General features: G+C 43.2%; 1 protein-coding gene across 2 annotated transcripts in view; it reads left to right on the plus strand.

The window, feature by feature from the left end:
- Window positions 1-1,635: 1,635 nt before the first annotated feature.
- Window positions 1,636-26,433, plus strand: part of SYNDIG1 (synapse differentiation inducing 1) — a 51,667-nt gene continuing 26,869 nt past the window's right edge. Inside the window, exon 1 of one of the 2 annotated variants that reach the window (XM_067467756.1) lies at window positions 1,636-1,743. The gene's annotated coding sequence lies outside the window, so the exon portion shown is untranslated. Of the gene's footprint in view, window positions 1,744-14,113; window positions 14,452-26,433 lie in introns of those variants that run through there. The other variant, XM_060774098.2, reaches the window with a different exon arrangement.

Consider the following 26,433-nt stretch of genomic DNA (forward strand, 5'->3'; position numbering starts at 1 on the left):
ATCAATAGGTACCGCTTCGGTGGAAAGGTAACGGTGCTCTGTGCAATCATGCTAGCCACATGACCTAGGAAGTGTCTACAGACAACACTCTTCGGTGTTGGACTTGTCCAGAGTTGGACTTGACTAGAATTAATGTCAAGGGAAAACTTTGCCTACCTTACTGTTCCTGGCCTTAGACATTCACCATCGAGCGCTGCTTTAGTCTATGTCTCTGGAAAGGGCTGTCTTTATATCCTCGTTAGAATGTGTAAGTGTATGTGTGACTACATGCATTCAAACATACACATACACACACAGAATCCGAGAATCAAAATTGACAACTTTTCCCACGGTACTCACTCCCATTTCTTTCTTTCATTTTTTTGTCTTTTGCTGAAAAAACACTGCACACATCGTAGACATGCAAAGACAGGCAAATCATAGAGGTAAAGACAGTTTTCCCAAGGCCTAAAATGAGATTAAATGTGCAGAATTACCACAAATATATCTGTTGTATTTTCATGAACTGGGTTTAGCCTTAGGCAAAAGGAGGGTGACTGCTTTAGGCAGTTGATTGTTCTAGTTAAAGGAAGGCAAGTTTTTATTCAAATTGCTGCTATTGCATTAATTCCATGGATGTAATAAAATTATGCTGGGATTTTCTGCCTCATATTCCAAAATAATATGATCAGCTTTCAGCAGTATATGGTCTGACGGAAGCAGCTTTAGGGAATGCTCTTCCTTAAAAGGTAAAGGTAAAGTCCAGTCATGTCTGACTCTGGGGTGTGGTGCTCATCTCCATTTCTAAGCCGAAGAGCCGGCATTGTCCGTAGACAGCTCCAAGGTCATGTGGCCGGCATGACTGCATGGAGTGCCGTTACCTTCCCGCCGGAGCAGTACCTATTGATCTACTCACATTTGCATGTTTTCGAACTGCTAGGTTGGCAGAAGCTAGGGCTGACAGCAGAAGCTCACGCCGCTCCCCGGAATCGAACCTGTGACCTTTCGATCAACAAGCTCAGCAGCTCAGTGCTTTAACCCACTGCGCCAGCGGGGGCTTCCTTAGGCTGTGAAATATCTTGGACTCGGTGTGCCTATCTCTTTTAGCTGGAATGTTCTCAATAGTTTCTAGCTTTGTACTATATGCCAGATCCAGGCTGAAAGGAGGAAATTGTCAGCAGCAAGCAACATAAGCTATCCCCTGTTACTTCATTTCCAAATCAAGAAGGAGGATAGAGAAGCCTTGTTATCCTTCATCTATTTGGAGTCATTACTGTGTTCAACTGTTAAGGGGTTTGTTGGGGACCACATTTTGCTTTCTTTTTGCTCCCTTTGTAACACTACTTCAATATTGTGAGAAATGTCTGCTGCCACTCATGGTTGTGGCTAAAGGTTAGTCAATCTGATAGATTTCTTGCAGGCGCTGTGGCATATTTATTTATTTATATGTTTCTGGCCCAGCTTACTTGTCCGAACGCATCCACCCCTATGTCCCACTTCATAATCTAAGATCATCCGGGGAGGCCCTGCTCTCGCTCCCATCAAGAGCACAAATGCATCTGGCGGGTACGAGAGACAGGGCCTTAGCTCGACAACAGTACATATGAAAAATATCTTGGAGTCTTACCCCCTTTTGGCCCTTTGCTCCTTTTCAGGGACAGAGGCTGCTGAATGCCGTCACATGATGCAGGTCTTAACCCCACCCCATTGATGGCCGAAGTAGCGAGGAAGTGTCGCAAGATGCTTCCTCACCAACTACAAAAGGTGAGCTATTTTTTGGGTAGCTCTGATGGAGCTACCTGCAGTTTTGGTCCTCTGCCCCCATCTGAACAGGGTGCCAGTGTGCTATGCCACAATCCCTCCATGTGATGGAGAAAGGAGGGAGGATGTGTGGGTCATTGTGAAGGACCATACAAGCATTCTGTTTTGCCGGTGATTCTGGAAAATGGAAATGGGAGGCCCATCAATATGATAACGTCCTTAGTAGAAAACAAATTGAACATGAGCCAACAATGTGATGCAGCAGTTGAAAACATCAATAGGATTTTGGGCTTTGTCAAAAGAAGTATAAGAGTCTAAGATCAAGGGAAGTAACGCTGCCCTTCTATTATACTGTGATTGCAACTCATGTGGAATGCTTCAACCAATACTGAATCACAATTGAAGAACGATATCAACAAGCTGAAACATAGTCAGAGAAGGGGAGCTGAAATTATCAAAGGTCTGGAGCTCATGTCCTATGAGGAGTGACTTAAAGAGCTCTGCTGGGTATGTTTCGCCTGCAGAAGAGAAGGTTGAGACGAGACATGATAGCCATGTTTAAATATTTTAAACAATATCACGAAGAAAGGAAAACAGACTTGTTTTCTATTGCCCTGGAGACTGGGACTAGGAACAATGAGTTCAAATTACAGGAAAGGAAATTCCACCTGAACATTAGAAAGAACCTCCTGACCGTACGAGCTGTTCAACAGTTGAACTCTCTTCCTTGGAGTGTGGTGGAGTCTCTTTCTTTGGGGGCTTTTAAACACAGGCTGGTACTCTGATTGTGCTTTTCTTGCATAGTGTGGGTTGGATTGGCTTGCCCATGGGGTCTCTTACAACTCTATGATTCAAGGATCATCTCCAGGGAAGAGGAAAGCTCGTAAGCAAATCCTCAATTCAGTCCATAAAGCGGTAGCTTGTTAAAATTTGCAAGGCTTGATTGATTTCTTGCTGCACCACGCAAAGGCTCATCAGCAGGTATATGCATTTATTTATTTAGCATCCTTTTTCCTCTTAACTGTTGTGGTGCCCAGCCTCATCTTCTACTCTGCACTGCATCAACCTTCTGAATCGAAGCAAAGCTGCTAGATTAAAGGATCATTTTCTCTCTAACTAAAGAAGAAATCATCCTGCCATTTCATTTTGGAACAGCCCCTTGAGCTAAACTGTCTGTCTTAATTTCCACGCAGGATACTATATTCTCTCTCTCTCTCTCTCTCTCTCTCTCTCTCTCTCACACACACACACACACACACACACACACAAAGCTGCAACAACTGTGGCTGGTACTTAAGGCTTAATGCTTAATGCCATCACCAGGAGCTGTCCCAATGTGTCTCGGGTTTCCGCTCTGAAACCCCAGAGGCAAAGCTACTCAAACTCACCCATGCCGTCTAGTTATTATATCTTAACAGCTTCTGCACTGCTTCAAAGCACGTCTGACCCTTTGCTTATCTCAGCAGGAAAAGCTAGATTTATTGAATTTCTGTTTAAGAGCAAACCAGTTCTCACTTTGCTTGCATTCATTTTATTGCAAAAGCTGTGGGTGGGCATTCAGAAGAGATCCTGCCTCTGTTGACAAACCTGTGCATGACCAAGAAAATAAATAAGTGACCTTCACTGTAAGATTCTCCTTTGTGCATGGTATCAATGGCTCTCTTTGTGTATGAACCCTTGTGGTACAATGTACTTATCCATCAGAGCTTGGCTATGCCTGTTATAGGATCCAAGGAACTGTCATTTCTCCAAACCAGGGGTTCTCAAACTTTTTAAACAAAGGGCCAGGTCACAGTCCCTCAAACCGTTGGAGGGCCGGATTAGAATTTGAAAAAAAAATTGAATGAATTCCTATGCACACTGCACATATCGTATTTGTAATGCAAAAAACACTTTAAACAATACAATAATTAAAATGAAAAACCATCTTTAAAAATTTAAACTTGTTAGTATTTCAATGGGAAGTTTGGGCCTGCTTTTGACTGATGAGATAGGATTGTTGTTGTTGTTATGTGCTTTCAAGTAGTTTCAGACTTAGGTTGACCTTGAGCGAGGGCCGGGCAAATGACCTTGGAGGGCCTTAGTTTGAGGACCCATGCTCCAAACCAACTTTTCCAAGCTCTGGTTTATTGTAGCAGTAAGTGAAGTTTTCCCTCTTGTTTCTGTACCAGACAAAGCTTTTAATGTCCACTCATTCTGTCCTATTCATAGATTTTTTCCCCCAAGGGTCCTAGCATCATAATCTTATACTTGTTTTCTTCTATTGTTTTCTCACCGCGAATTCTACCTTTTATGGGTTGCTGTGAGTATTCTGGACTGTATGGCCATGTTCCAGAAGCATTCTCTCCTGACATTTCACCCACATCTATGGTAGGCATCCTCAAAGATAGTGAGGATTGTTGAAAACTAGGCAAGTGGGGTTTATATATTTGTGGAATGTCCAGGGTTAGAGAAAAAAACCCTCTTGTCTGATTGAGGCAGGTGTGAATGTTGACACTGATCACCTTGATTAGCATTGAATAGCCTCACAGCATCAAAGCTTGGCTGCTTCCTGCCTAGGGGAATATTTTGTTGGGAGGTATTAGCTGACCTTATTGTTTCTTATCTGGATTTCCCCTGTTTTTGAGTGTTGTTCATTATTTACTGTCCTGATTTTAGAGTTTTTTAAAATACTGGTAGCCAATTTTCTTTCTGGGTTGTTGTAGGTTTTTTCAGGCTATATGGCCATGGTTTTTTGTGACCGCTCCAAAACTCCCTTGTGACCCCCCCCCAGGGAAACACTGCTTTTGGCCATGTTCCGGTTCATCAAGTGCTCTGTCAAGGAACATGAAAGGCACCACAGACTAATTCAACCAGAGAAGTCAGCCATAGCAGAGCACTTGATGAACCAACCCAGACACAGACAAGAGTTCTTTCTCTTACTGTGGATATTCCACAAATACAGTATATAAACCCCACTTGCCTAGTTTTCAACAAACCTGACAACCTCTGAGGATGCCTGCCATAGATGTGGGCGAAACAACAACACATTTTACATTTTTTATTTCAAAGAAAAAGCATTCTCAACCTTCCTAATGCCGTGACCCCTTAATACAGTTCCTCATGTTGTGGTGACCCCCAACCATAAAAATTATTTTTATTGCTACTGCATAACTGTAATTTTACTAGTGTTATGACTCGTAACGTAAATTTCTGATATGCAGGATATATTTTCATTCACTGAACCGTATTTGGCACAAATTCACAATACACCCAAATTTGAATACTGGTGGGGTTGGGAGGAGGGGGATTGATTTTATCATTTGGGAGTTGTAGTTGCTAGGATTTATAGTTGACCTACAATCAAAGAGCATTCTGAACTTCATCAACGATGGAATTGAACCAGACTTGGCACACAGAATTCCCATAAACAGAAAATACTGGAAGGGTTTGGTGGTCATTGACCTTGAATTCTGGAGTTGTAGTTCACCTAAATCCAGAGAGCACTGTGGACTCAAACAATGATGGATCTGGACCAAACCTGGCACAAAAATATAATATGCCCCAATGTGAATACTGGTTGAGTTTAGGGAAAATAGACCTTGACATTTGGGAGTTGTAGTTGCTGGGATTTATAGTTCACCTATTAAAGAGAATTCTGAACCCCACCAATGATTGAATTGGACCAAACTTCCCACACAGAACCCCCATGCCTTGAAGGGACTCGCTGGCGTAAGTCTCCCTCTCACCTCACACCTCCCCACTTGGAGTCTCAGAAATAGCCCTCCCCTTAGCTGAGAGGCCGGCTAGCTGAGAGGCTGGCTAATATCAGTGGAGAGGAGCTGTTGGTGCAAAGATTTGTGTTCTGTTTCCTAAAAGGAAGAGAAGGACAGGTGGCGAGATCTTCATCATAAATATTTGTTTTCTGATGGCCTTTTGTGGCTTCTCTGAAACTCCTTCATGATCCCCCCCCCCCCCCCAGGGTTCCCAATCCTCAGGTTGAGAAACACTGCTTTTGGTATTATCTACCTGAAAACACATAAAGACAGCTTCTTTTTTATGTTGGATAAAGGTAAATGTTTTCCCCTGACATTAAGTTTAGTCGTGTCCAACTCTAGGAGTTGGTGTTCATCTCCATTACTAAGCTGAAGAGCTGGCGTTGTCCGTAGACACCTCCAAGGTCATGTGGTTGGCATGACTGCATGGAGCACTGTTACCTTCCCACCGGAGCGGTACCTATTGATCTACTCACATTTTAATGTTTTCAAACTGCTTGGTTGGAAGAAGCTGGGGCTAACAGCGGGAGCTCACTCTGCTCCCCGGATTCAAACCTGCAACTTTTCGGTCAGTAAGTTTAGCAGCTCAGCGGTTTAACACACTGCGCCACTGGGGGCTCTATGTTAGATCTTTTTTAAACACAGGATGTGCCCCTCCCAGATTTTAGAGTAAATCTCTCACCAACAGCTATCATTGGCCACATAATTTAAGGCAGTAAGAGCTAAAGCTCACCAACCTCTAGAGGACCAACCATGAATTAAACACATTAATTAAGTCATTCACTGACTCATTAAACATCTTTGGTAGTGCTCCTGCTGTTTTACTTTCTTACACATACACGCGCGCGTAAGCACACACATACGTACAGATTTTCCATTAAATTTTCATTAGGTTTTATACTTCAATTCATGGCCAGAAGAAAGATGGCAGCGTTGTTGTTCCTATGTTTAAGATTTGCTAGGGACTTGGAGGCACATGACCACAACGAAAATGGAACTAGAGAACTAGAGAAAATTTGAAATATGAAGCTGATTTTAAAAATTGTTTGCTGGGAACTCAGCACGAAACAAGAGCATATGTCAAAGTCAACTATATTTTGCTAAATCAACTATCCACTGCAAATCGATCTAACTTGCATGGTTAACAGTGCATGCAAATTGTTAGTTTTCAAAGTAGTGCGAGATAAGAAGAGGCTATTCATGCAGAGAGCGGTGGCGACTTCCATAGAAAGGACTGCGCTTTCAAGTGCAGCCTGATCATGTGGTAGCCTTGAATGCGTCTCCTCCTCGGAGATTATGCTGCAACTGTTCACATACAAATGGGCCACTTATCTGAAGTGTTAAATGAACATGTTGGAGCGGTTTCATAATACTGAGCTGACAAAGTAATGCAGCTGCAAAATAAAATACAAGCAAATATACTTCTCTGGGTTTTTTTTTTTTTATGTTTTAGCTTGAATATTTTTATCTGGAGTGAGTTAAATTTGACCTTCTAGCATCCCTGACAGTGGAGGGGGAAGCCAGTTTGGAACTCATGACTACGAGGGGTCAAATAAAATGGTTTTAGGGATGCAAAATAGGCTGACCTTTTAAGCATTTTAAAGCGGACAAATGGTTGTGTTTATGCACAGAGGCACTTCTGATGTGGAACTTTAACACTGAAATTGAAATGTGTGAAGATTTCTTCTAAAAATAGAGTCGGAATGTGATATGGCAGAGCCCAGCAATTGCTTTGGCTTCACACTCTGCCTTTTCTGGTAGAGATGGACTAAAACGAGGAGGAAGAGGAAGAGGAGGAGACGACAGCCTGTCCAGAGTGGTAGACAGCAATGCCCTTTGGCTGTGCACCCATCGCCTCTTTCACTTTCTCAAAACCATCTTGAGAACAATGCAAAGAACTTCTGTTTTGATGCCAGCCATAGATGCAGGCGAAATGTCAGGAGAGAATGCTACTAGAACATGGCCATACAGCCCGACACTCATAGTAAGCCAACTTCTGTTTTGAAAGTGAATGCAATGTGACCTTATTTAAGTGGCAATAATTTAAAGTAAAGGCAGGGAACAAATGGCCCTTTCATTTTATTATTTCTCATTTACAGTATTTATACCCCACTGTTCTCAGCCGTGAAGGGGACTCAGAGCAGCCTTACAAAGGCAACAATTCGATGCCATATACACAACAGACATTAAAACAAATATGTTGTACCAGTTTTCTTTAAGCTCCATCGAGTATGTATATTTTAATTTCTTTGTCTAGATCTCTTCCCACTCTGACATATTTATCGAGCGGCCTAACTCCCTGGCCCATTTTATCATAACATCCTTTACCTACGAAATTAACAAAAAAATTATACCAACAATTACTAACATGAATGACAGAAGAAGAGCAGGTAATCTTTCAAATATTTAAACAAGGGCATTATGTCCCTCTCAGCCTTCTTTTCTCTAAGCTAAACATACCCAGTTCTCTCAGTCATTCCTCATAGGGCTTGGTTTTCATGTTGTTGTTCAATCGTTCAGTCGCTTCCAACTCTTCGTGACCTCATGGACCAGCCCACGCCAGAGCTCCCTGTTGGCCGTCACCACCCCCAGCTCCTTCAAGGTCAAGCCAGTCACTTCAAGGATGCCATCCATCCACCTTGCCCTTGGTTGGCCCCTCTTCCTTTTTCCTTCCATTTTCCCCAGCATCATTGTCTTCTCTAAGCTTTCGTGTCTTCTCATTATGTGGCCAAAATACTTCATCTTTGCCTCTAATGTTCTTCCCTCCAATGAGCAGTTGTGCTTTATTTCCTGAAGTATGGAATGGTTGGATCTTCTGGCGGTCCAAGGCACTCTCAGAACTTTCCTCCAACACCACAATTCAAAAGCATATATCTTCCTTCGCTCAGCCTTCCCTATGGTCCAGCTCTCACATCCGTAGGTTACTACGTGGAATACCATTGCTTTAACTATGTGGATCTTTGTTGCCAGTTTGATGTCTCTACTCTTCACTATCTTATTGAAATTGGTCATTCCTCCTCCCAAGAAGTAAATGTCTTCTGATTTCCTGGCTGCAATCTGTGTCTGTAATAATCTTTGCACCTAGAAATACAAAGTCTGTCACTGGCTTCACGTTTTCTCCCTCTATTTGGGCTTCCCTCCAATGAGCAGTCGAGTTTTCATACCTTTAATCATTTTGGTCACCCTTCTCTGGACAACCAGGAAAGAGAGATGCCCCTGGAATAGTTTAGAAATGTTTATAGAATGCATAGCTTATAGATATGCAGCTTTGAACAAATGTTCTTTTGATTAAATTTGGAAAACCTCCTCCACAGAAACAACATCTATAAGTTAAACTCTGAAATGCCACCTCTGTCTCACTTTGAACTTTGCTCAGAGTGCGTACCAATTTCTGCTGCAGAAATATACCTTGTCTCTCTCCCCCCCCCCCCCCCCTTTTACTCCTTCCTTGCTTTGCTTTGCAAATTGGCGCCATCTGCTCGGCAGCGAACCTCACTCCTTTGATCTAAGCCAGTGGCGGGCAATCTTTTGGCCCCCAAGGGCTGTAGTTGAAAAGTGTGCCATGTTCCATGCCCATCACGTCAGATTTATATTCTCCTCTCTGGAAGGCTGAAATTCCATTTTGTTACTCTCACACCTCAGTTGGTCAGCTTTTGCTGGTGCCTATCAGCTGGATGGGGGGCGGGGGGCGGTGAGGCACATTATGAATTGGAGAAAGGACTCCATCTATATACTCTCATCTCTATTCCATTCAGGCTCCATCACACAGACCCAGATGAATTGTAATGTGGGATTTCAAGGAGGTGGGCATGGTGTGGGTGAATCCCTAATGTTCCATTCCATGAATCATCCTGGCAAACAGTTTTGTGGCTAGCATACATTTGAAAGTAAGGAATTCAGAAACAGCAGCTTGTTGAAACTTGTAATCTTCAGGGAAGACATCGAAGGACTGCAGTTTATCCACATCACATAGCTTAAATTTGAAGTCTCTGTAACAACAACCCTTTCCCCAAAGTAAAGAGATTCAGCTTTCTCTCTGCAGCTTCCCAGGGATCTCATCTTTGCTGTACTGCTGTGGCTATAAGGAGGGGGCCAAAATAAGGACATTGCCTTCCCACTAAGAATTCTGCTCCCCAATGACATTTTCCTTCCATTCTCAAATTCTCTAGCATTGTCGCAACTTAAAATAGAGCTTAGGGATCCATAGAAAAGGGGTAGGCAACGTTACCAAGGGAATGTGAGCACAGCAAATATAAGAGTTCTAGGTCTGAGCAATTTTGGCTCACTCTCTGCGAAGCTAAAAATTTGAGAAGGAAAATGTCATGTGGGAGGACTGGATTTTTTTTTTTAGGGTAAGGACTTCATCTTGCTTCTCTTCACTATACCTCAGGGGTTCTGAGTTGGCCCTGCCTATATTGATGATTGATTTTGGCTTGTCTCATTTGAATTGTTTCCTGTTGTAAATAGTTATGAATTGACACAATCGAAGCCCCCGCTGGCGCAGTGGGTTAAACCCTTGTGCTGGCAGGACTGAAGACCAACAGGTCGCAGGTTCAAATTCAGGGAGAGTGCGGATGAGCTCCCTCTACCAGCTCCAGCTCCTCATGCGGGGATATTAGAGGCAAAGATGAAGTATTTTGGCCACATAATGAGAAGACAGGAAAGCTTAGAGAAGACAATGATGCTGGGGAAAATGGAAGGAAAAAGGAAGAGGGGCCGACCAAGGGCAAGATGGATGGATGGTATCCTTGAAGTGACTGGCTTGACCTTGAAGAGGCTGGGGGTGGTGACGGTCGACAGGGAGCTCTGGCGTGGGCTGGTCCATGAGGTCATGAAGAGTCGGAAGCGAGTGAATGAATATTCAACATAGTTGGAGTCCAAAACACCTTTAGGGCCCAGTTTGTCCATGCCTGGTACATTTATTTATTTATTTATTTATTTAGCAGTTTTGTATACTGGTCTTCTCACCTCCGTTCGAGGGACTCGGGCCGGTTTCCAACATCAATATTACAGACAGTCATTAAAACATCACATTCTAAATCACACTAAAACATTAAAATAGCAAAATACAATCATATAATTACAGTGGTCAGTCATCATAAAAAATCATTATTCATCGTCATTCATCCATATCACAGGATCATGGCTCATTCATCGAATGCCTATCCCCAAAGCCAAGTTTTCACCTGTTTCCTGAACGTTAAGATAGAAGGGGCAGTTCTGATCTCCAGTGGAAGGGAGAGGGGGCCACTGAGAAGGCCCTGTCTCTCATCCTCACCAGCCGCGCCTGTGAGGCCGGTGGGTCGAGAGCAGGGCCCCTCCAGACGATCTTAGCAATCTTGATAGTTCATAGGGGAGGATACGTTCGGACAGGTAAATTGGGCCGGAGTCGTTTAGGGCTTTATAGGTTAACACCAGCACTTTGAATTGTGCTCGGAAGCTGACTGGCAGCCAGTGGAGCTGGCGCAACAGAGGAGTAGTATGCTCCCTATACCCCGCTCCCATTAGTAACCTGGCTGCCGCACATTGGACTAATTGAAGCTTCCGGGCAATCTTCAGAGGCAACCCCACGTAGAGAGCGTTGCAGTAATCTAAATGGGATGTAACCAAAGCGTGGACCACCGTGGCCAAGCCAGACTTCCCATATGGAGAAGACACACCAAGAAGAAACACCAAGTCCCAAACAACATGTTCTCCCACAGTGAGGACATCAGTTTCCAGACCGAAGGTGGTCCGGGTCAGGGTTGGCTTGACATGCCTTCCTCTTGGCACGTTTCTCCCTTTCACCCTCCATTCCTGCCTCTTCGAATTCTGCAGCACTGCTGGTCACAGCTGACCTTCTTATAGCAACACCAGAGGCACTTCAAGTTCTAACTACTGGTCAAAGGACATTTAGTATAATGCCAAGTTTTCTAAACTTTGTGAGGTACCTTCGGTTCGCTTTTGATACAATAAAATATCTGGCAATGGGGACTCATATAATCTGGTTTAACGCAGAAAACCTGGGATCAGATCCTGGAATATAGGGTCTGTCTGAAGGGTTCCTTATAGCAGTGTAGATCCAGTATCAGTGTGCCCCCCCCCCCCCCCCAGCTAGATGACACTGGGTGTAGAGGACTACGGCTAAAGCAGTGGTTCTCAACCTTCCTCATGCTGTGACTCCTTAACACGATTCTGCATGTTGTGGTGACCCCCAACCATAAAATTATTTTCCTTCCTACTTCATAACTGTCATTTTGCTCCTGTTATGAATCGTAATGTAAATATCTGATGTACAGGATGAATTCTCACTCACTGGACCAAATTTGGCACCATTACCCGAACGCTCAAATTGGAATACTGATGGGGTTGGGGGGAATTGATGTTGTTATTTGGGAGTTGTAGTTGCTGGGATCTATAGTTCTCCTGCAATCAAAGAGCATTCTGAACTCCACCAGCAATGGAATTGGGCCAAACTTGGCACACAGAACTCCCATGACCAACAGAAAATACTGGAAGGGTTTGGTGGGCATTGACCTTGAATTTTGGAGTTGTGGTTCACCTATATCCAGAGAGCGCTGTGCACTCAAACAATGATGGATCTGGACTAAACTTGGCATGAATACTCAATATGCCCAAATGTGAACACTGGTGGAGTTTGGGGGAAATAGATCTTGATATTTTGGGCGAACAAATTGAAATTGAATCCAGACAAGACAGAGGTACTCCTGGTCAGTCGCAAGGCCGAACAGGGCATAGGGTTACAGCCTGTGTTGGACGGGGTCACACTCCCCCTGAAGACACAGGTTCGCAGCTTGGGTGTGATCTTGGACTCATCGCTGAGCCTGGAACCCCAGGTTTCAGCGGTGACCAGGGGAGCATTCGCACAGTTAAAACTAGTGCGCCAGCTGCGCCAGTACCTTGGGAAGTCTGACTTGGCCACGGTAGTCCATGCTCTAGTCACATCCCGTTTGAACTACTGCAACGCTCTCTACGTGGGGTTGCCTCTGAAGACTGCTCGGAAGCTTCAAATGGTCCAACGATCGGCAGCCAGGATGTTAACAGGAGCGGCACTCAGGGAGCGTACCACTCCACTGCTGCGCCAGCTCCACTGGCTGCCAATTTGCTACCGGGGAACAATTCAAAGTGCTGGCTTTAGCCTTTAAAGCCCTAAACAGTTCTGGACCGACCTACCTGTCCGAACGCGTCTCCTCCTATGAACCAGTTAGGACATTAAGATCGTCTGGGGAGGCCCTGCTCTTGATCCCGCCGGCTTCACAAGCACGCCTGGCGGGGACGAGAGACAGGGCCTTCTCAGTGGTGGCCCCTCGGCTGTGGAACACCCTTCCTGCAGATATTAGATCGACCCCCTCCCTGCTGGCATTCCGGAGGAAAGTAAAGACCTAGCTGTTTGAACAGGCATTCAACTAAGCAGTGTGATTGATTGACTATCGGAACACGGAATATCGGATAACGAGTTTGGATTCTGATTTCATTGATGAGACCTGATGGATTTGTTATACTGATGTAGTGATGTATTGATATTGGTGTTTAATGATTTGTGGTGCTATTGCTTTTAAATGCTTAATGATTTTGTATTGTGTATACCTAAATTGTTGTAAACCGCTCTGAGTCGCCTAAGGGCTGAGAAGAGCGGTATACAAATAAAGTAAATAAATAAATAAATACTGGGATTTATAGCTCACCTACAATCAAAGAGCATTCTGAACTTCACCAATGGCAGAATTGGGCCAAACTTCCCACATAGAACCCCCACGATCAACAGAAAATATTGTGTTTTCTGGTGGCTTTTAGTGACCCCTCTCTATGTGGGGTTGCCTTTGAAGACGGCTCGGAAGCTCCAACTAGTCCAGCGTTCGGCAGCCATGATACTAACAGGAGCGGAGCGCAGGGAGCATACAACTCCTTTGCTGCACCAGCTCCACTGGCTGTCGATCTGCTACCGGGCTCAATTCAAAGTGCTGGCGTTGGCCTATAAAGCCCTAAACGGTTCTGGTGCAAGCTACCTATCCGAACGTATCTCTGCCTATGAACCCACCAGGACTTTGAGATGTTCCGGGGAGGCCCTGCTCTCGATCCCGCCTGCATCACAGGCATGGCTGGCGGGGACGAGGGACAGGGCCTTCTCTGTGGTGGCCCCTCGGCTGTGGAACGCCCTTCCCATGGACATTAGATCAGCCCCTTCGCTAATGGTGTTTCGAAGAAAACTAAAAACCTGGCTGTTTGAACAGGCGTTAGGATAAATAGTGCAATGAACACGATGAATATAGGAAACGGAATTATGGATGACGAATTAGATCACGATTTTAGTTACGAGACATTAATGTGTTGTTATTGAGATGTCATTAGTTTGTATTTTATACTGTTAATGGTTTTAATATTGTATGTTGTTGGACTGACTTTTGCTCTTGTTGTGAACCGCGTTGAGTTGCCTACGGGCTGAGAAACTGCGGTATATAAGCAAAGTAAGTAAGTAAATAAATAAATAAATAAATAAAATACTCCCTCATGACCCCTCCAGGGGTCCCGACCCCTAGGTTGAGAACCACTGGGCTAAAGAGAAGCAGGAAGCCTTTAGGACCCAGGAGCCCCCTCCCCGTCAGGCTGGGATTCTCGGTGCAGGGCTGTAAATTCCTCCTGTCAAGGCAGCGGAGCCGCGGTGGCGGCAGCAGGAGCAGCAGGAGTCGCATCAGCCTGGGCTTGGGAAGCTCTCCGGCCCCGCCTGGCAGCCTGCTTCTAGACCATGTGGGGCGGGCGGCATTGGGGGCGGCCAGTGGGGCTGCTTTCTCGCCTCCCCTTCGCCCCGAGGAGGGACCCGCTCTCTGGGCACGGGATGCCCCCGCCTGCCGCCCCCGCTGCCCGATGCCACCCGATGCTGCTGCTGCTGCTGCTGCTCCTTCTTTGAGCGCCACTGCAGAGGCCGGCCGGATCCCTGCCCGACGAGGCTTTCCCAGAGGTGAGTCCCAGAAGGGGAAGGGTGGCGGGCTCCCAAGGAAAGCCAGCCCAGGGAAATCGGGTTCAAGCTTCCGAAGGCGTCCTGCGAGGCCATGCAACCCAGGCACGGCGCTCCTTTTCCTCTCCAAAGCAATGGCACAGGAAGGCGCTGAGGATCGGTCGGGGTCCTGAACTCGCTCGGGACTTGGTGTCTTCTCCATATGTACCAGGCAGGGGCAAACTGCGGCCCTCCAGGTGTTTTGGACTCCAACGATGTTGTTGATTCCTTCAGTCGCTTTCCACTCTTCCTGACCTCATGGACCAGCCCACGCCAGAGCTCCCTGTCGGCCGCCGCCACCCCCAGCTCCTTCAGAGTCAAGCCAGTCAGTTCAAGGATGCCATCCATCCATCCATCCATCCATCTATCTATCTAAAAGCTTTGGGTAGCATAGGGAAGGGTTACACCCCTTTGGATAGCATAGGGTGCTTCTTTTGCACTCTGTGCCCCTCTTCAGAAGATTTCCCCTCCCTTCCTGACCCTGTGAGAATTGGATTTTGCTGTGGAAACAAGGATGGATGAGAAACCTTTTCTCCATGATAACTCCTCCAGGAACGAATTTCCTTTCCAAGGAGTAGTTTCTCACACTTCCTGTTGTCTCACCCTTGTTCTTAACTGTGGGTTGTTTGTAAGTCAGGTGTTTGTAACTCAGGGACAGATGGCTTGTATATACATCGCCCCAGGTTTCTGCAGAAGCTGCATGGCTTCATTCCGGTGATCCCCAGCCGCAGGCAAAAGCACCCCGAGCAGGGCACAGAGGTGAGAGTCCCAATTACCCAGTGTTTGTAACTTGGGGATGTCCTGTATACACATTGCCCCAGGTTTCTGCAGAAGCTGTGTGGCTTCATTCAGATGATCCCCAGCGGCAGGCAAAGGCACCCCGAGCAGGGCACAGAGGTGAGAGCTACCAAGCACCCAGATTGGGTGTTTGTAACTTTGGGGTGGCCTGTATACACATTGCCCCCAGGTTTCCGCAGAAGCTGTGTGGCTTCGTTCAGATGATCCCCAGCCCCAGGCAAAGGCACCCCAAGCAGTGCACAGAGGTGAGAGCCACCAAGCACCCAGATTATATGTGTAATACTGATATTGTACTATGCTAATACACACACACACAATATATATATATATATATATATATATATATATAGAGAGAGAGAGAGAGAGAGAGAGAGAGAGAGAGAGAGAGAGTAAGCCGCTCTGAGTCCCCTTCGGGGTGAGAAGGGTGGCATATAAATGTCGTAAACAAACAAATAAATAATAAATTGGGTGTTCGTAACTTTGGGATAGCCTGTATACACATTGCCCTGGGTTTCCACAGAAGCCACGTGGCTTCATTCAGATGATCCCCAGCCACAGGCAAAGGCACCCTGAGCAGGGCACAGAGGTGAGAGCCTCCAAGCACCCAGAGAAATGCCAGGGTCCCTTTCCAATTGCCAGCCATTGGTAAAGAAATGACCAGGAGATGGTCTCATCACGATGGAGAAGATACTGCTAGAAATGCCTTCCTTGGCCATGCTTTCTGGCCAAAGGTCTGCTAACTTCACCTGCCTCTGGTTTAGAGAACCGCTTCTTCAACTGGGGATCCCGACCTCAACATTGAGCGGGTCCCCTCCATTCAATGTTGGGCTCACAAAAAATTTGGTAACAACAACAACAACAACAATAATAATGTATTGTCGAAGGCTTTCATGGCTGGAATCACTGGGTTGTTGTAGGTTTTTTCAGGCTATATGTGAGGTCTGTTGTGAGACCTCACAACCTCTAAGGATGCTTGCCATAGATGCAGGCGAAACGTCAGGAAAGAATGCCTCTAGAACATGGCCATATAGCCCAAAAAAACCTAAGGTAAAGGTTAAGGATTTCCTCTGACATTAAGTCCAGTCGTGTCCGACTCTGGCGTGTAGTGCTCATCTCCATTTCTAAGCTAAAGAGCCGGCGTTGTCCGTAGACACCTCCTAGGTCATGTGGCCGGCATGATTGCATGGAGCGTCGCTGCCTTCCCGCCAAGGCAGAACCTATTGATCTACTCACATTTGCATGTTTTCGAACTGCTAGGTTGGCAGAAGCTGGGGCTAACGGCGGGTGCTCACACCGCTCCCCCGATTTGAACCTGCAACCTTTTGGTCACCAAGATCAGCAGCTCAGTGATTTAACCCACTGCGCCAAAGAGGCTCCTTGAAAAAACCTACAACAACCCAATAATAATAATAATAATAATTATTACTTGATTCTTATACCCAGTCACCATCTCCCCGAAGGGACTCAGGGCGTCTTATATATCGGTCAAACACACACAAAACATAAAAGCAAAAGGTATCTGAATACCCATTTACACCCAACTGTCAGCAGCAACTTTAAGTGTTTACATTGGATTTTGCGGAAAGCTATATGCCACAAAAAGGGAAATTGGCTTGTTTGGCAAGCCTTGCGAATGCTGGCTTGTAATCAAATGTCTGATTTGTATACATATTTTATACATTTAGGGTCATGTAAAAATCATAAGCGGAAAAATATTGAGGAGTTCTGATTTAGAGCATCTCTTGGAATGAACGTTGGGTGGAAATGTTAAGAGAAGATTATAAGGAAACTCCCTTTGTCATCTTCATAGGCAGGTGAAAGTTTGTTTGATCTAGGAGAAGCATAAGTCATTCATTGTATCTCTAAACCTCCTTGAGACTCTGCAGAATTTATGGGTGATTTGTTCTTAATTGCCATCGAGTCAGCTTCAGTTTATGGCAGTCTAACAAATGAGGCTTCCAAGTCACTCTGACATCAAACAAAGGCTGGATCTACACTGCCCTAAATCCCAGGATCTCATCCCAGATTATCTGCTTTGAGCTGGATTATATGAGTATATCTGGGATAAACAAATGATCTAGGATCAGATTCTGGGACATAGAGCAGGGTAGATCCAGCCTGAGGTCTTGCAAACTCAGAATTGTGGCTTATTTGACTGAGTCTGGCTCTACACTGCCATATAATGCACATTATCCAGTCTATGTAGACCAGTGGTTCCCAACCAGTGGTCCACAAGAACTAAAATATAGTTCACAGCTTCACCACAACTAGTCTCAATAAAACCTGTCATAGTGCTGAGGCTTATTAAATATAGTTTTCTGTAGGCGAGCAGATGGCGACTACTGGATGGCATATGTTTTGTATTAGAAATTAGAGTTGATGTGGTCTGTCCAATGCAGTTTGTCCTAGGTAATTTTCAATGGTAAGCAAGCAGTATTTTGGCGCCCCCCCCCCCCCCAACCAATCACTGATATATATTTTCTGTTTCTCGTGGGAGTTCTGTGTGCCATATTTGGTTCAATTCCATCATTGGTGGAGTTCAGAATGCTCTTTGATTGTAGGTGAACTATACATCCCAGTAACTACAACTCGCATATGTCAAGGTCTATTTCCCCCCAAAAGCGCCCCTGGGCAAAGTCAACTATACTGCAAATGCTTACTTTGTGTAATGGGTTGAGCTGCCCCTGGCCCCAAATAACCAAACCAAATCTAAAGTTGATCACAAACTGATTCATAACCCTTTTGGTACTAATGTTGGAGAGTGGTCCCTGGTCAAGTGGTCCTTGGTAAAAAAAAAACCCTGCTGCTCTGGGCCAGAGTGAGGGTGGGGGGGGGGGGGGCAGCGGACAGCTCCACTTTGTCTCCTGCATATGTCATCAGTTGCCCGCCCCCCCCAGCTCCAACTGGTTCTCTGGGCCAGAGTGAAGGGGGGGGGGGCAGAAGACAGTTCTACCTTCCCCCCTTGCTATGCTAATAATATAATATAATATAATATAATATAATATAATATAATATAATGCAATATAATGCAATATAATGCAATATAATGCAATATAATGCAATATAATGCAATATAATACATTGTATATACATATAATATTGATAATATTATAATGTAATGCAATATAAAACTACTAATAATACAATATTATAATTACATATTTTATATTACATGTAATATTACTAATAATATTACAATATAATGGTATAGTACAATATAGTAATATATAACACTGATATTGTACTATGCTAATAATATAATATAATGTATGTATATATATCTTGTAAGCCGCTCTGAGTCCCCTTTGGGGTGAGAAGGGCGGCATTTAAATGTCATAAATAAATAAATAAATAAATAGGTTTGGAACTACTGGTTGGAAACCATATAATGCAGTTCAATACAGTTCAAACTGCATTATATGGCACTGTAGATCCAATCATGGTCTGTCCACCTGAGATGCAATGGTCAATTATCTTCTATTTCTTTATAGAGTCTGAAGTAATCAGGATAAGAGTCATGATTTATTTTAGGGCTTGACTTCTCTCATCCTCTTACATGAAGTGAATATCTAATGTCCACTCAGGCAAAGAGACTTCCCAAGCTGAACTACCAGAAGTAGTTATGTATTTATCTACACACGCCTTAGATGCAAAATCCAAGATATGTCACAATGTAAATGAATAACCCCTTTCTTCCCTTTAACGATCACAAGTATCTGACGAATCATTAAGGGATGGGTTTTCTTTGCATTTTCAAACAGCAGAGTGGTAGAAAGAGGAGACCATGACTTAATTTTTCCTTCTGCTCCTGACTTCACTAAAAGTGTCCCTTATGCTGACGATGATGCTCTCAATAGTAACGATATGGGTTGCAAGGTTTGCTGAGAATAATCACTATGAAGGGCTTTAAATCTATATAATTTTTCCTTAATATTACTATTGATGTGCAGTGTGGACATAAGGACACTCTCACCAAGGGAATTCTTTTCACGGCAAGGCTTAGACACACATATCCATGTTTCAGGAATGACCTTGGATGTGGAGTGGTAGGTTTGCAGTGGGAGGGGAGAATGCATCCAAAATGGAACAAAGTAGATCAACCCCTTTGTGCGTGCACATGCAGACATACACGTGTCCTGGAGAGGCTTTTGAACCATGTCGGGGAGAGGGGGTGGCATTCTCCTTGGGTGAATATCCTCATACAAACATTGCCTTGGATATACTCATTATGCAATATGCTTATGTTATTAGACATATAGATATGGAGTCATACACCATAAGTGATTGTCAATGTCGAGCCAGTGTTTTTTGAAAGATTGAATTAATGTGAAGTGGAAGAATAAGACTTTTTAAACACATAGCATTGGACTGAGATTGTCTTCAAAAGCATGCTGAGCTGCTGTTTCTGCTCATGGCGAATGTATGAAACAACTTATTAGCCACTAGCTGTATCTGGCTGCCACAGTTGCTGTGGCCAGCCTTCCCTCACTCTGTATCTTCTTTCTTTCTTTCTCTCCTCCCTTCCCTCCCTCTTTTCTTCTTTCTTTCTTTCTTTCTTTCTTTCTTTCTTTCTTTCTTTCTTTCTTTCTTTCTCCCCTTCCTTCCTTCCTTCCTTCCTTACATCTCCCTCCACCTTTTCGTTCCCTCCCTTTTTCTCTTCTACCTTTCTCTCCTTCCCTTTTTTCTTTCCTTCTCTCATTCCTTCCTTCTCTTCCTCTTCCCTTCCACGCCCACCTATTCTGTCCCTTCCTTTTTCTCCCCTTCCTTCTTTTTCTACCTATTCATCTATCTATCTATCTATCTATCTATCTATCTATCTATCTATCATCTATCTATCTATCTATCTATCTCTATTTAATCTATCTATCTGGAGGATTGCTAAGAGTTGCAATCCAGGAACAGAAAATTGGAAATATGCTGGGATTGGGATGCTCTCAAAGAAATCCAAGGAGAAGAAAGCTTGCATCTTGGAAGCAGTGCATTTAGATCCTCCTCCTCTCCTAAAGGGCCTGGTCTAGGGGATGCTGGGAGCTGTAGTTCAGAAGAGAGTGTGGATATGCTATTGTGTATTTTGTTTGCCAGGGGGAGCCATTTTGCACAAGCGCTGTAGTGTCTTTTTTTTCTTTTTTTTTGGCTTTTGAAATCCCTTCTGTTGTGTTTTTTAGTGTTTCTCGTTGGCCTGATAGGTGTATTGTGTCCAAATTTGGTGTCAATTTGTCCAGTTGTTTTTGAGTTATGTTAATCTCACAAACGAACATTACATTTTTATTTATATAGATGGGGAGGGACTAGATTCCCAGATTGGTAGTTGTGAACACTCACTTAGGGCCCTTCCAGACAGACCCTATATCCCAGGATCTGATTCCAGGGGTTCTGCTTTGAACTGGATTATATGAGTCTCCTTCATGCAGTCATGCTGGCCACATGACCTTGGAGGTGTCTACGGACAACGCTGGCTTTTTGGTTTAGAAATGGCGATGAGCGCCAACCCCCAGAGTCAGACTCAACTGGACTTAATGTCAGAGGAAAACCTTTATCTATATGGGTCCGCATTGCCAGATAATCTGGGATAAACAGAAAATCTGGGATCAGATCCTGGAATATAGGGCCTGTCTAGAAGGGCCTTTTGATTCATAGATTTGGAAGAGACCACAAAGGCAATCCAATCATTTCCACCATGCAGAAATACACAATCAAAACACTCCTGACAAATGACCATCCAGACTCTGCTTAAAAACCTCCAGAGTAGGAGACTCCACCATGCAGCCTATTCCACATAATTATTTGCCACCAGAGCTATTCATACATACTTTCCAAATGAGGAAAATGGATGCATATTTCCACCCATGGCCAGTATAGGAAAGGAAAGGAATAACTTAAATTGCCTCATACTTTGCATTGAATTGCGGAACATGAATCCCACATGTTGGCCCAGTATCTATTTAGGTAACCATGTGTATAAAAAGGAAATGGTTGTAAACATTTAATATTTTCTTTTTAACAGTTAGACTCCTACACTCAGGGTGCAAATGCTTGTAACAGCTCTTGTTTGGAGGGAATCTGCTCCTTTTTCATGAATTTCAAAGCTAGCCTGGGTTCAGACATGTGTTTTCCCATTACGAGGGCAACAGGGAAATCAGGCCTGTCAGCACTCACCAGGCATGTTGTCAGTCTGGCATGAATAATGAGCCACATAATTGATACACTAGCCGTGCATGAATAGTTAAGGATGTCTTGCAGATGTAATGGGAATTTTAAGTCTTTTTTTTCTGAATCACAGAACCATACAGAGAGATATGAAGGGTATTGGAAAAGGGACTGCTGGGAAAAGATTGATTGTTCCACTGATTTCAGCAACTACTGACCCATATCCAACTAACTTGCACATAGGCCAGGAGATCTTTGCAAATCTCTCTAATGAAACAGCACGTAAAACTCAAGTCAAATAAAATGTATCTCATGTTCAAATGGAAGTGCAGTTAATGTCAAATGGGAGACTAGTTTTCCATCATAGTTGCAAAGATGCCATTATGTTACAGGGAAGATTAATCAGAGTAAAACGAGTTATAGATTTTGCTAAATATGTAGAATTGTATTGATTGGTGTTCATTGAAGGAGCTGCCGATTACAATTGTAGAAGTGTTATTAAAATTGGAGAACAGTTTGGGTAATCATTTTAGAAATATAGGCAGCCCCCAAGTTACAAACACCTGATTTACAAATATCTTGGGAAAACAAGGATTAGTGAGAAAGCTTCAGTTGAGACACCGTTTCCCAATGTTAATTCTTTCAGGAGTGAATTTCCCTTCCCAGGGGTAGATTTCTCTCACTTCATGTTGTCTCACTCCTGTTCTTAACTATGACGCGTTTGTAAGTCAGATGTTTGTAACTTGGGAACTCCCTGTATTTGAATGCTCTCCCATGTCAGTTGCAAGGAAAATAGAGCTTTGGGTTGCTGTGAGTTTTCCAGGCTGTATGGCCATCTTCCCAAAGCATTTTCTCCTGAAGTTTCATCCACATTTTTGGCAGACATCATCAGAGGTTGAGGGATCTGTTGGAAACTAGGCAAGTGCGGTTTATGCCCATTGTCATCACCACCGTGATTTTGTTTATTGGAATGTTTATTAATTAATTAATTATTATTATTGTCATTTTGATAATGTTGTTGTTGTCTGTTGTATATGCTTTGATTTTATTGCTGTATTATGTTGTCCGGACTTGGCCCTGTGTAAGCCCCGTGTAAGCTGCTCCGAGTCCCCATCGGGGAGTTGGTGGTGAGGTAGAAATAAAGATTATTATATATCTGTGAAATGTCCAGAGTGAGAGAAAAAGCTATTGTCTGCTTGAGGCAAGTGTGAATGTTGCAGTTGGCCAAATCGATTAGCATTTAATGGCCTTGCAGCTTCAAAGCCTAGCTGATTGCTACCTGGGGGAATCCTTTGTTTGAAAATGTTAACTGGCACTGATTGATTCTTGCCTGGAATTCCCCTGCTTTTTGGGTGTTTCTCTTTGTTTATTGTCCTGATTTTAGAGTCTAGGTAAGATGGCATTAGGCATTCATACCTTTTCAAGAGCTGCATCTTTTGGGCCCTGCTTTCTGGCTGCCATTCCTGTCTCAATTCCTGCCAGTTTTCAATGGGTACTCTAATGATGCTGCCAAAGCATCCTCCTGAACCATAGTGGCTTCTTATATGACACTTCTGAATATCCCATTGTGCTTTTAAGAGTGCTCAAAAATACTTCTTGGGTTCTGCTGTTTGCTACTCTAATGTGGCGATGATTTCCGCAACTGCAGTAGTGGCAAGTGAGCAATTAAACAATGACAAGGGGGTCCCAGGGCAGCAGAAACGGCTTCCAAGGGCCTAGTGCATCTTGTGTGCCATTTAGGTCTTTTCCCACTCAGCATTATAACACAATGTGTCTTGCTTCCAGGAGTCCCCAAGAGTACTTCCAGTGCTGAGCACTGACATTACTGTTACAGCACAAACATTATTAATGGTAAATGATGCAGTAGGTGGTACACAGCAGGGAAGCATTTCGATCCTGTTGCTGATAGGGCCCAGCAGCACCCTTCACAGCAATGGCAATCAAACAGGGCCCTCAAATTATTTCTATCTAGACTGACCTTTTTTTTTTTTTTTTTTTTGGAAAATGGAAATATCCATAACCTTTTGGATATTTTATGGTCTTTGGAAATGTATGACCTTGTTAGAAGTCACAACCTTTTAAAATGATGCTATAACCTCTTGGTAAAAAGCATTCATGCAAGGCATTTGTTTCTCAGCTGTAACTTTTGTACCTAGGTTGTCTTTGGGCTCTTAGGGACAAAGATATGCCAATGCACAAAACACATGCACACACATACAGCAAAGTTTCAGAAGTGTTCTTTTAATTGCCCGAAAACATCTACTCTCCCTTAAAATGTATTGGCTTAAATCATGCTCTTGAGAGACAAAAAATAAGTACGTAGACTTTGTTAAAATAACATAGTTGGTTTACTTACAAACTTGATGTATTCAGCATACAGATACTTTTCTTATCTGTCCAGTTACAGATAGGATTTGAAATAGTTTCTCTGTGTAGGTAATAAAGAACATCTTTCTTATAATCAACAGTCCACAATCTAAAGCATCTCTCTGTTTCGAGGGTCTAATAGAGTCTCTGTCAAGTCTGAAAGCCCAATGGCGTCTGAGTTGTAAAATGGAGTCTGAGCCCTGAACAAGCCCAGATCTGATCATACAGTCTGCAGCCTCTCCAACAACAAAGAGTACAAAAAAACCCCCTACAAACCAATGCACATATATACAATACAGTCAACAATCTGAATTATATACATAACAGATAACTAGTGGAGGCTTGAGAAGATTGCTATTTCCAACATCTTCAACCTTCAATCACATCACATTTCAGCTGGACATATAGGTAATCTGGGTCAAGGATTGCTACTTCCTAGGACTCTTAAGGGTTATATCATGTCGAAGCAAGTAAATAAATTATCTCCTCTCATAGGTATGGGAACTGCGCAGGCAGGTTAGTAATAGAGAGAGAAAAAATTCCCTAGCTGGTTCTTAGTTTTAATTTCTTCTCCCAGCCTCAAATGGAAAAGTAAATACAAAAATTATTCAGTTAGGTCACTAATGCAAATGAACCCTTTCATGCCACTACTGGACAGCAGTTAATGTTTAGCTTTGATGCCAATAAGGCATTAAAAATTCAGCTACCAGGCAGGAGAGACCCAGGTCACCACCGTACTATGTCATTTTAACCATCATGTCCATGCCCTGTTGAATGCTGAAGTTTGCAGAGACATCAGAGGAGCTCTTCAGTTGTGAATCCAGAGGAAAGTATATTACTATAGTATGTCTCACAGTATCTCACTTGTGGTTGCATAAGTGTTTGCTCTGCAGATAGAAGTGATCTCCACACACATTACTATGGGGAAAACGCTTATGGGGATCTTTTTGACTGGTTCTAGCAGTTTAGCCAAGCCGGTTATTTCCCTGAGAAGAAAATGGCCCAATTGAAAGTCAGAAATAGTCTGATAACACAAGACAGCTCTTCCCGTAGCCTTATAGTTGTGGAAACATTATGCCATAACCTTTTGGGAAATGGAAATCTCAATAACATTTGGAAAATGGCATTCATTACCATTTGGGAAAATCAGGAATCTCCCTGAGAAGAGTTAAAAACTCGCTTGAGTCAACCTTCTTCTTAGTGATAGATATCCACTAACATTCATGCAAGGCAATTAGGTTTCTCAGCTGTTAAACTGATATACCTAGATATCCCTTTGAACTGCTAGGGACAAAGATATGCCAATGCGCGCGCGCACACACACACACATAGCAGTGTTTCAGAAGTGTTATTTCAGTTGCCCCAAAAACATCTACTGTCCCTTAAAACATCTTGGTTTAAATGATGCTTTCGAGAGACAAAAGAAGTACACTAATATAGTTGGTTTACTCACAAACTTCATGTTTTCAGCATACAGGTACTTTGCATATCAATCCAGTTACAAATAGGATTTGAAGTAATTTCTCTGTCTAGGTAACACAGGGCATCTTTCTTAGAATCTTAACAGTCCAAAGTCCAAAGTATTTATATGTTCTGAGAGTCTAATAAAGTCTCTGTCTTCTAGTCTGAAAGTCTCATGGAGTCCATTTTCAACAGTATTCTGTTTCTTTAGTCTTCTAAAGCCACACTGTTTTTACTGACTTCTAAACTTTACTGTTTCTACTGGTGTCTGAAAGCATACTGTTTCAACATTGAAAGTCTAATGGCTTCTGCCTTTCAAAAATAGAGTCTGAGTCCTGAACAACCCCAGATGTGACCACATGGTCTGCAGTCCCTCCCACAACATAGAGTTAAGGAAAGCTGCATACCAATATACACCTGTACAATATAGTAAGCAATCTGAATTATATAAAAAAAAATAACTAGTGGAGGTTTGAAGAAGGTTGGTATTTCCAACTTATATACCGTATTTCTTCAATTGTAGGGCACTACTGATTGTAAGATGCACCCTAATTTCAGTACCACCACCCAAAAATACATAAGATACAACTGCGATTCTAAAATACACCCCATTTCTAAAGGTGTTTATATAGGGGGGAAAGTGCATCTCATAATTGAAAAGAAATACAATCAATTTTCTCCTCTGGATAATTCCTCCCACACCTGCATACATAAGCAGTAAATGATAGTGCTAAATCATTGAGGGAACTTAATTCATTGAACTTGAATGTAACATTTGATTTATTAGATGATTCATAATTTCATTCATTAAACCGTTAGGCCTGAAAGCATCATGTACAATTAAGGAGAATGACTGTATTACATTGGCTTGGTAAGAAATAGTAAAATAACAGTGTTTGATGTTTAAGCAATTAAAACAATGAATTTTAAACCCATTCCTGAAAAAAACCCCATCTAGAGTGACTATTAATTTGTCAATCTTGATGTTTGGGGTAAGCATGTTGGCCATGCAGCAAAGTACGGTGAAATTGAAATAAACACAAAAAGTATTAGGTAACTAACATGCTACAAATATGTCATGGAAGCTTCATTGACTTCTTCATCAGGCAAAGATGTGGAAAATGGTAAAAGAGAATAAAAGTGACAATGTTAGAGTTGCAGGTTTACATTTGT

Source organism: Anolis sagrei, chromosome 4 (assembly GCF_037176765.1).
Source record: "Anolis sagrei isolate rAnoSag1 chromosome 4, rAnoSag1.mat, whole genome shotgun sequence".
NCBI classification, from domain to species: Eukaryota; Metazoa; Chordata; class Lepidosauria; order Squamata; family Dactyloidae; genus Anolis; species Anolis sagrei.